Below are 8,666 nucleotides of genomic sequence, written 5' to 3' on the forward strand. Positions count from 1 at the left end.
AGCGGTTTTTGCATTATCCTCAAGGTATATGTGATGAGTACAAATCGAGGGATCGATTCCTTTGAGGTCCGCTATCGTCCATCCCAGGGCTCCTTTATGCTCAATGAGAGTAGATATAAGCATACTCTCCTGTTCTTTCTCCAGGTGGGCAGAGATCACCACCGGGTATGTCTCATCTTGACCTAAATAGGCATATTTCAAATCGAGGGCAAAGGTTTTAGGTCAAGCTTCGGCGGCTTGAGGTTAGACGGTAGAGGCACTACATCAGTTTGTGGTAATTCTTCAAATTGTGGCCTCCATCGGTTAACTTCAAGTACCGGTGCAGTATCAAGCAAGGCGCACGTCTCCCTAATCATGTCGTCATCAAAATCATGGGAGTGGGCCAGGCACGTCTCTAGATGGTCGGAGGATAAGGTCAGAGGTGTCGTATCTTCCACGAAAGAGTCAATCATGTTAATATCGTGGAAATCGTCATCATCCTCTGAGTTGCTGCCGTTATTGAAAAAGATGTTTGACTCCAATGTCAAATTTCCAAAAGACATAGTCATGATACCATTCCTGCAATTGATAATTGCATTTGACGTGGCAAGGAATGGGCGACCAAGAATGACGGGAATCTGAGTGCTCATGTTATTGATGGGTTCGGTGTCCAGGATGATAAAGTCTACAGGGTAGTAAAATCTATCAACTTGGACCAACACATCCTCAATTATCCCTCTTGGTACACGAACAGAGCGATCAGCAAGTTGTAGTGTGGTTAGGGTGAGTTTTAATTCACCCAAACCTAACTGTTTGTATACCGAGTAGGGAATCAGATTGACGCTCGCTCCTAAGTTAAGAAGTGCGTGATCAATTCGATGGTTCCCGATTACACATGATATGGTTGGGCTACCGGGATCCTTGAATTTCTGCGGCACGTCTTGCTTCAGGATGGCACTCACTTTCTCAGTCAAGAAGATTTTCTTTTGAATAATTTTCCGTCGCTTGGTCGTGCATAAGTCTTTTAGGAATTTGGCATATGAAGGTATCTGTTTAACGACATCAAGTAGAGGAATGTTGACTTTCACCTGTTTCAACACCTCTAGGATATCCTGAGAGTTAGAGAGAGGTTTTGGTGAAACCAACCGTTGGGGGAATGGGGCAACTGGCTTCTCTAAAAGTTCCGGTTCTACTTTTTGTGGGGCATCACTGGATCCATCATTGTTGTCCTCTTTTGGTTCTTGAGGCTTTTCGGGCCTAACCGGAAGAGTTTTATCAATGATCTTCCCACTCCTAAGAGTGGTGATGGATTTAGCATGTCCCATCTGATTTGAAGTGCTGGGATCATTATTCTCGTACTGCGGTTTAGGGTTGGGGAGAGGTTGTGCAGGAAGCATCCCCTTTTCTATAACCGTCATACGAGAATCTATCCTTTGCATAAAATCTGTGATTCCTCGCATTGCCTGAGCCAGCTCTTGTATGGGATTTTGAACCGGTTCCTCTTGAGGTTTCACTTGATTTGGATTTTGATTGAAGAAACCTGGAGGAGTCGCCGTTTGTCCATTCCTCCAACTAAAGTTTGGATGATTTTTCCAGCCAGGATTGTATGTGTTGGAGTTAGGTCCAGTAAAAGGTCTTTGATAGTTATTTACGGCATTGGCTTGTTCATTCAACACTCCTCGAAAGGCAGGTATTGTAGGACAGTTTTCAGTTGTGTGAATGTTGCAATCACAGATGCCGCAAACAATTTCATTGACCTTATCCTTCTTTCCTTCCATGGCCTCAACTTTCCTTATGAGCGTAGTCACTTTACACTTGAGATCATCCTCTTCTTTTAAGAGATATAATCCACCTTTCTCCTTTAATTGAGTCGGCCTAGACGTGGTGTTCGACTTTGGGTAATAATCCCAAGATTGTGTTTTTTCAGCCAAACTGTCGAGGTAGTCTCATACCTCGTCGACATCTTTATTAATGAACTCTCCATTACACGTTGTCTCGACCATTTGGCGCATGGAAGATGTCAGTCCATCATAGAAAAAATTTGTAATGCGCCACGTTTCAAATCCGTGTTGTGGGCATGAACTGACCAAATCTTTGAACCTTTCCCAACATTGAAAGAATGTTTCATCTTCCTTTTGGGCAAAGTTCATGATCGCTTTTCTGAGGGTAATCGTTTTATGATGTGGGAAGAATTTTTTTATGAATTCCCTCTGCATGTCGTTCCATGTGCCAATGGATCTAGGACGCAGTGAATGTAACCACGTCTTAGCTTTCTCTTTTAAGGAAAAAGGAAAGAGTTTCAGCCTAATTGTATCCTCAGATACATTAGGAAAACATAATGTAGCTATAATCTCATCGAACTCTTTCAAATGTAAATATGGACTCTCTGATTCAAGTCCATGGAATTTGGGAAGGAGTTGGATAACTCCTGGCTTGATGTCCATTTGTCCTGTGTTTTCAGGAAAAATCATGCATGAGGGCGTACTCACTCCCGCCGGTTGTAGAAAATCTCGTAAAGTACGAGGCGGGGGTGCCTGTTGCACCTCATTTTCATCCTGGGTATCCTCCACCCTGGGTGGAAGTAGAGGAGGTTGGTCTTCAGCCATAACTTCAGTTAACTCAGGGGATTTCGAGCGGTGTCTAGTCCTGCGATGGATAGTCAACCCCTCAACCAATCCTCCTTCAGTCAAGAGACGTCGAGTGTTGTCACGGGCCCACTTGGGCATGAAACACTCGCAGCCCTCAATCAAGTTCAAAGTCTAATCCTAAGAAAGGAAAAGGAAATCTAAAAAGAAAAAGAGAGAGAGAGTTGGAAAGAAATTACCAAATTGATGCCCCTAAGTTAAGGACCTGCAAAATAAAACAAAAGTAAGTTAGATTCTAAAAAAAGAGAAGAAAAATAACAGTAAATTAATTTCTAAAAGAAGGAATTCTTAAAAGAAAATAGAGATTTCTAAAATAACTTAGGAAAGATCTAAACTAGCAAGTAGATTATTAGAAGAGAACTGAAAGATAGGAAGTAGGGAAAGAGCTTACCAAATTAGAAATTTCTATCTTAAAGGCCTACAAAATAGGAAGGTTAGTTTCTAAACAAAAATTCTAAAAATAATTTAGGAAACAAATTAGATTCTAAAATTAGAAAAAATAAAAGTAGAAAATTAATTAAGAAATAACCTAGTTTTAAGAATAAACTATTTCCTACAGATGGGAGGATACTAGAATTAAAAAAAATCTATAAAATTCAAACCCTAATTCTAAAAGGTAGAAAAAGTAAAGAGATTATGGAGGAATTACCAATTTATGGACTTATGTCAGGATCCTATAAAATATGGAAACAAGTTAGTTCTAAAAAAAATCAATTAAAAATCTAAAGCTACAGTTAGTAAAATCCTAATCTCAAACTAATTCTAAAATTAATTAATTTCAGAAAAACGTAACCGTCAGTCCCCGGCAACGGCGCCAAAAACTTGTTCACTCCCCAAGTATAGGGTTGTGATGTAGTAATAAACTCGGTAAGACCGAGGTCGAATCCACAGGGACTGATACCTGTACGTTATCTGAAACCAAGTAGAACTAGAACTAGACTAAGATGTGATCTAAACCAAATAGAATTTAAGAAATAATTGTGGAAGAATTATCTAAGACTTTAAGGAATTCAGAGAAAGGGAACTAGGGATTCAGAGGATCCACTTGTAGAGATCAGGGAGATCATATGCCAGTATCACAAATTGTGAAAATTCACTGAACTGCCATTGATATAGGTTTCAAGAGATGAAAGGTATATGAATTAGAATGGATTCCATCATCTAACCATGCCCAGGAGACAAAGTAAACAACAGGATTAAACTAATTACCAACCAATCAACAATGTATGAAGATCAGGAAGGGTACTGTCATTCTACCATGCCCAGGAGACGATGGTGAACAACAGGGCTTCCTGACTTCATAAATATAAAAAGAGGAAAGGAATATTCAAAGCCATTGCAAGCCCATTGTAATTTCAGTCACAACATGCCATTAAAAACTAAAGATATTCCCATAAAATTAAGTCAAAAATAATCTCTTCAATCTTAATCAAAGGGCACCAGCAACATCTCTCCCATCAGGCTACAAGCTTCACCCCTTAGCCCTAGCTAAGAGGTTTAGCCGAGCATGATATGGGTTAAATTCCAAAAAAAAAGAAGAAGGAAAAAGAAAAAAAAAACATTTAAAGGAAAGGAATAAAATAAAAGAAAAAGGAAGACCTCTTTCTTCTACTCTCCTCAACCCGCTCCTCTTTTCCTCTCCCAAGCTCTCTCCGAAAAGCCAAGCTCCTCTCCACGCTGCTTCACGTCTCAGCCACGTCCAGCAGAAAATCCAGCCGTGCACACCCCGTTCAGCCGCTCTCCCTCGCTTGCTTATAAAGTCTACTCCGTAGCGGTAGAAACCTGGCTGGAGTCGGATTGTATGCTCCGCAACCCCCCTGAAAACTCCTTCCGCATGTCTGATTACGCAGCCACGAAACAGCAGCGCCCGGGTTCTGTTTGAACGCATGGCCTGCGCTGGGACGATGGTGGGCCCATTTCTTGGATCCTCTTGTGAGATCGGATCCATTCATTGGACTGTACACGAAAAACCGGTCGTACATGGACGTTTTTCATCTATTTTTGTGTGGCCCACCTGATCTTTTTAGATCACCGTCCGAGTTACGTTTAAACGATGAAGAACTGATCATGCAGCTCTCTTCAAATTCGCTCTCCTAGGTGTGCTCGAGCTGGGTCGTTGGAGACTTCTGAACGGTTCAGATCATTGAACCGTACCTTGCCACGAATGCAGAACGGCCCCGATCTTCCGGTGACGTGCGAACAGAGCGTTCGCTCTTCGTGCGCTGAGATGATGGTGGGCCCCAATCAGACATCTTTTGAGAAATCCACTCCGTCCAATATAATCCTTTCAAAAATCCATTATGGAATGGATGGTTTTGAATTGTTTTATGCGTGGCCCACAAGAGTTTTCTCACTGCCGTCCATCTGACGTTTAACAGGTGGGATCTTGCAAAGTCTTGCATGGTCTCGAAATATCATGTAGGTAAGGGTCGTGGCCACCTCCTGAAGTACTTGGACGGTTTGGATCATCAACATGAACAATGGGTGGGGCCCACAGGCCAAAAACGGACGGACAGCGGGTGCGCGCTGTCTCTGTTGAGGAGATGGATCGGGTCAGCGCCTGCTGACCGGTCCAGTTCTTCCGGTGCACAACGAGTGTGCATGCACTTGTGTTCGTGCGATGTACATGTGGCTCCATTGTGATGGTTTGTGAGAAATCCGTTCCGTCCATCAGTTTTGTCAGCTCATTTCAACTGTTGAGACCAAGAATGGAGAATATCCAGATATCAGGTGGGCCCCACTTAAGAATTTAAGGGGCTGATCTGTCCGTTGGGCCACTTTCATAGTGATCCAGGGGCTGAAATTTTACGTGTACGGTTTATTTATGGTCCTCAAGCCACGTGTGAAGTTTCGAACTGATCAGATGGTGGGAACCCTATGATCTTGCATTTTGGACACTTTTCAGGCCACTTGAGCTTCGATTCCTCGATTTTCGCGGACCCTTGGTGTATAATTTCGTCGCTCTTGGTCTTTTGGAGTCCGTCCCCTGCTTTAGTGTCATCAGATCGGTAAATCCATGCTTTTTAGTGTCCTTTCCCAGTCCAAGCTCATGAAGACGCCCTGCATCACAAATTCAATTAAATTAGGCTATTAAACGGTGTCATGCTTGTAAATCCATGCAATAAATGGGTCTGATATGCAATATTTGACCCTCAACAAAATTGTACATATGTGAAAAAGATCTCATTTATAAAGATTTTAAATTGTGGGGGTTATGTACTTAGATGCACTACAAAGATCCAAAGTTATAGATCCATACAAATTCTATATTAGCCCATGTGGGATGATTGGGTTGGTATTTTTTAAAATATTACTTTTTACGGGCCCAATAGATGAAAGGTTTAGATCTTGTATGTATGTTATTTTTCTGCATATTAAGTATTTAATAACTCACATAATATGAATGCTTGTCTTCCTACAGTTTCACTTACCAAGCAAAACGTGACTTGAGTTTCTCAAGTAAACTAGTAGTGAATGTGTCTTAATTCAATGTTAATTTTGACTTACATTTTATTATGTAGAAAGTAATATTATAGAATATTGGGTCCAATAACAGACGGACCGTTGGCACGTATCGCTTAACTGTTTAACACACTTTTCTATAAACGGTTCATATTATTGCTCTTATACATAAAGTTGTTGATAGGGTGACGATTGCACATGCCTAATTTATTAAACAAGTTATATTCACTTTTGACATCGTTCACCATACTTTCTAAATAATATTACCTACTTAAAAAGGTGGAGAAAATATTAATTCCATTCGATTATGTGCCAACCTAGGATACGTGTTAGTCAATTCATATGATAGTTCTTAAGAAATATTTTTCTTAACTCTTTGTTAATGGGTTTATCAGGTGGGTCATGGATATATTTATCAAGGCTAAATATAAAATTGTGGTGCACTCGGATGTATAAACCACTTCCAAATTTAGTTAATATGTATTTGATAAATGTGTTGACATAAAATTGAAGATTTGCACTAAGAAAACTATATGTTAAATGTTATGGATCAATATGCACATGTTTTACGTTGATGTGTAGGTATTTGAAATAAGGTGTCTGGAATTAAACATATTACATGTTTTAATGATCAAATTGGTAGCCATCAAATGAATGGCTAGAAAGAATATTGTTAGCAGTTTGAATTCATCAGATGATTGTTGAATTAATGAGATTTTTAGGCTATATTCAATTATCATTGGAGGTAGATTTTGATATTTGTGATTGGTATTCATATGAGACTATAAGTTTATGTGATGAATTGTATTATTTTACCATCAACAAATGTATCTAATGGCCAAACGTATGCACCTATGGAGCCCATTGTTCAATCCGTTGATCAAGATACTTGATAATGAACTTGGACATTTCTCTTCCATATTCAGTTGTCAAATATCCATTGATTGTATTGAATTCTAATTACTAATTGATAAACTGGCCAACCTTTCATGTGTCAGGGAACATATGATAACATGATAATGTTGCAATATAATTACATGAAGGTTATACTCTATTTTAGTTGTCATATGTCTATGCATGACAGATTACTCTAGCCTCTATTGTAGATACAATAAGTTCGATTGACTTTACTATCAGTTGGTTGAATGTGGGCTAGTAAAGTGGGTTGATTGATAAGAGTACATTTAGGGCTAAGAAAGTTGGTTGTATTTAAAGCCGGTGATACGATAATTATCATAATAAAAGTGATGATCGGTATATGTTGCTTGATAGAGTCGTAATTGTTGATTCTATGAGGTTATAAACGAGTTTGGTATGCGTTGGTTTAAGATATGAATAGTCAAAGAGGATGCAACTGACTGCCGAAGACTTGACTAAGGAGCAAAAGGAGGAATCTGCCTAACTAAATGCTCGTTTCTGTATAGCTAGTTGGTGAAGCAATAGCTGATCAAGGTAATGATCTGTAGCAAGTTTGAAGGGATGATCGGTTATATCGGGAGTAAGACATGGCCTAACTCCTATGGAAGGTAATAATGGTTAATTTTTTGTAATAGGCAAAAGCCTGACGGATCAATGACGGGTGGAGGTAAAATGCCTATGGGTCATAAATCCTCTGACTAAATGACTATCTAAAAGATTAGTAAATGATACATCGAAGGGAATGTCGCTGAGCCTAATATATGAGCTACCAATATTGGTAATTCAACTTATACAAGTATAAATCCTATGAGATAGGTTCAATGGATAAACAATAAGATACGAGGTAGACGATTGCACTGATATAAATGAGTTCCTTCTATGGTGTAGCAGTGCGAGCAGCAATGAAGAAGGATGAGTTTTTGAACTCTTAATAAATCCATGACCATATATTTGGTGGTGTATCAAATTGTTGCGTACACTGGATAGAATTCACCTATATAGGTGTGGAGGCTGCTTCCTATGAGAATCTAGGTGAATTCTCTAGAGTACTCACGAAATCCAGGTAATAGTGCATGACCAAAAAGCACCGAATCACAGAATCACTTGTAGCGAAAAATTTGTGTGAGTGGCATGTACTTGCGATCTACATCAAAAGGAATCAAGTTTAAGACAGTCTATGGTAACACCGACACCATTGAACAACTCTTCCATCTTAGCCTAAAATGTCAAAAATTTTGAAATGTGTGAAGGATTGTTGTATTTTAAATTATTTTAAAATAATTTAGTGTTTCAAAACATTCTTTGGGACGGGCCATGGTTGTTGCCATAGGTGTGCATGTGCCCTACGGATGTGTCTTTTTACTTAAGTTTGAAAGGTTACATCCTTTCATATTTTGTTTTGAAAAGTTGTGTCTTTTTAAGCCTAATAGTCACACCAATTGGGTTTAAACAGAATAGTCACAACCCTTTTTCAAAGGATGTCTCTATACCCTTAAAGGGTGTCTTCACGAAGTCTATAAATAGACTTTTTCTCATCTGTTTATGTGTAATAAAAATTTTATTTTACGTTAAAAATATAGTTTAGATATTTTCTAGTTCGGGTGAAGACTACAAGTAGTTCGAACCCATGTACAGTTAGTGTACCGCTGGGACCGGGTCATA

General features: G+C 39.3%; 1 non-coding gene across 1 annotated transcript; it reads left to right on the plus strand.

Annotated features, from left to right (window-relative positions):
* Positions 1-2,040: 2,040 nt before the first annotated feature.
* On the plus strand, positions 2,041-2,147 carry LOC131226459 (small nucleolar RNA R71). The gene has a single exon (XR_009161842.1). It is a non-coding gene; the product is annotated as a small nucleolar RNA R71 (small nucleolar RNA).
* Positions 2,148-8,666: the final 6,519 nt, after the last annotated feature.

Source organism: Magnolia sinica, chromosome 14 (genome assembly GCF_029962835.1).
Source record: "Magnolia sinica isolate HGM2019 chromosome 14, MsV1, whole genome shotgun sequence".
NCBI classification, from domain to species: Eukaryota; Viridiplantae; Streptophyta; class Magnoliopsida; order Magnoliales; family Magnoliaceae; genus Magnolia; species Magnolia sinica.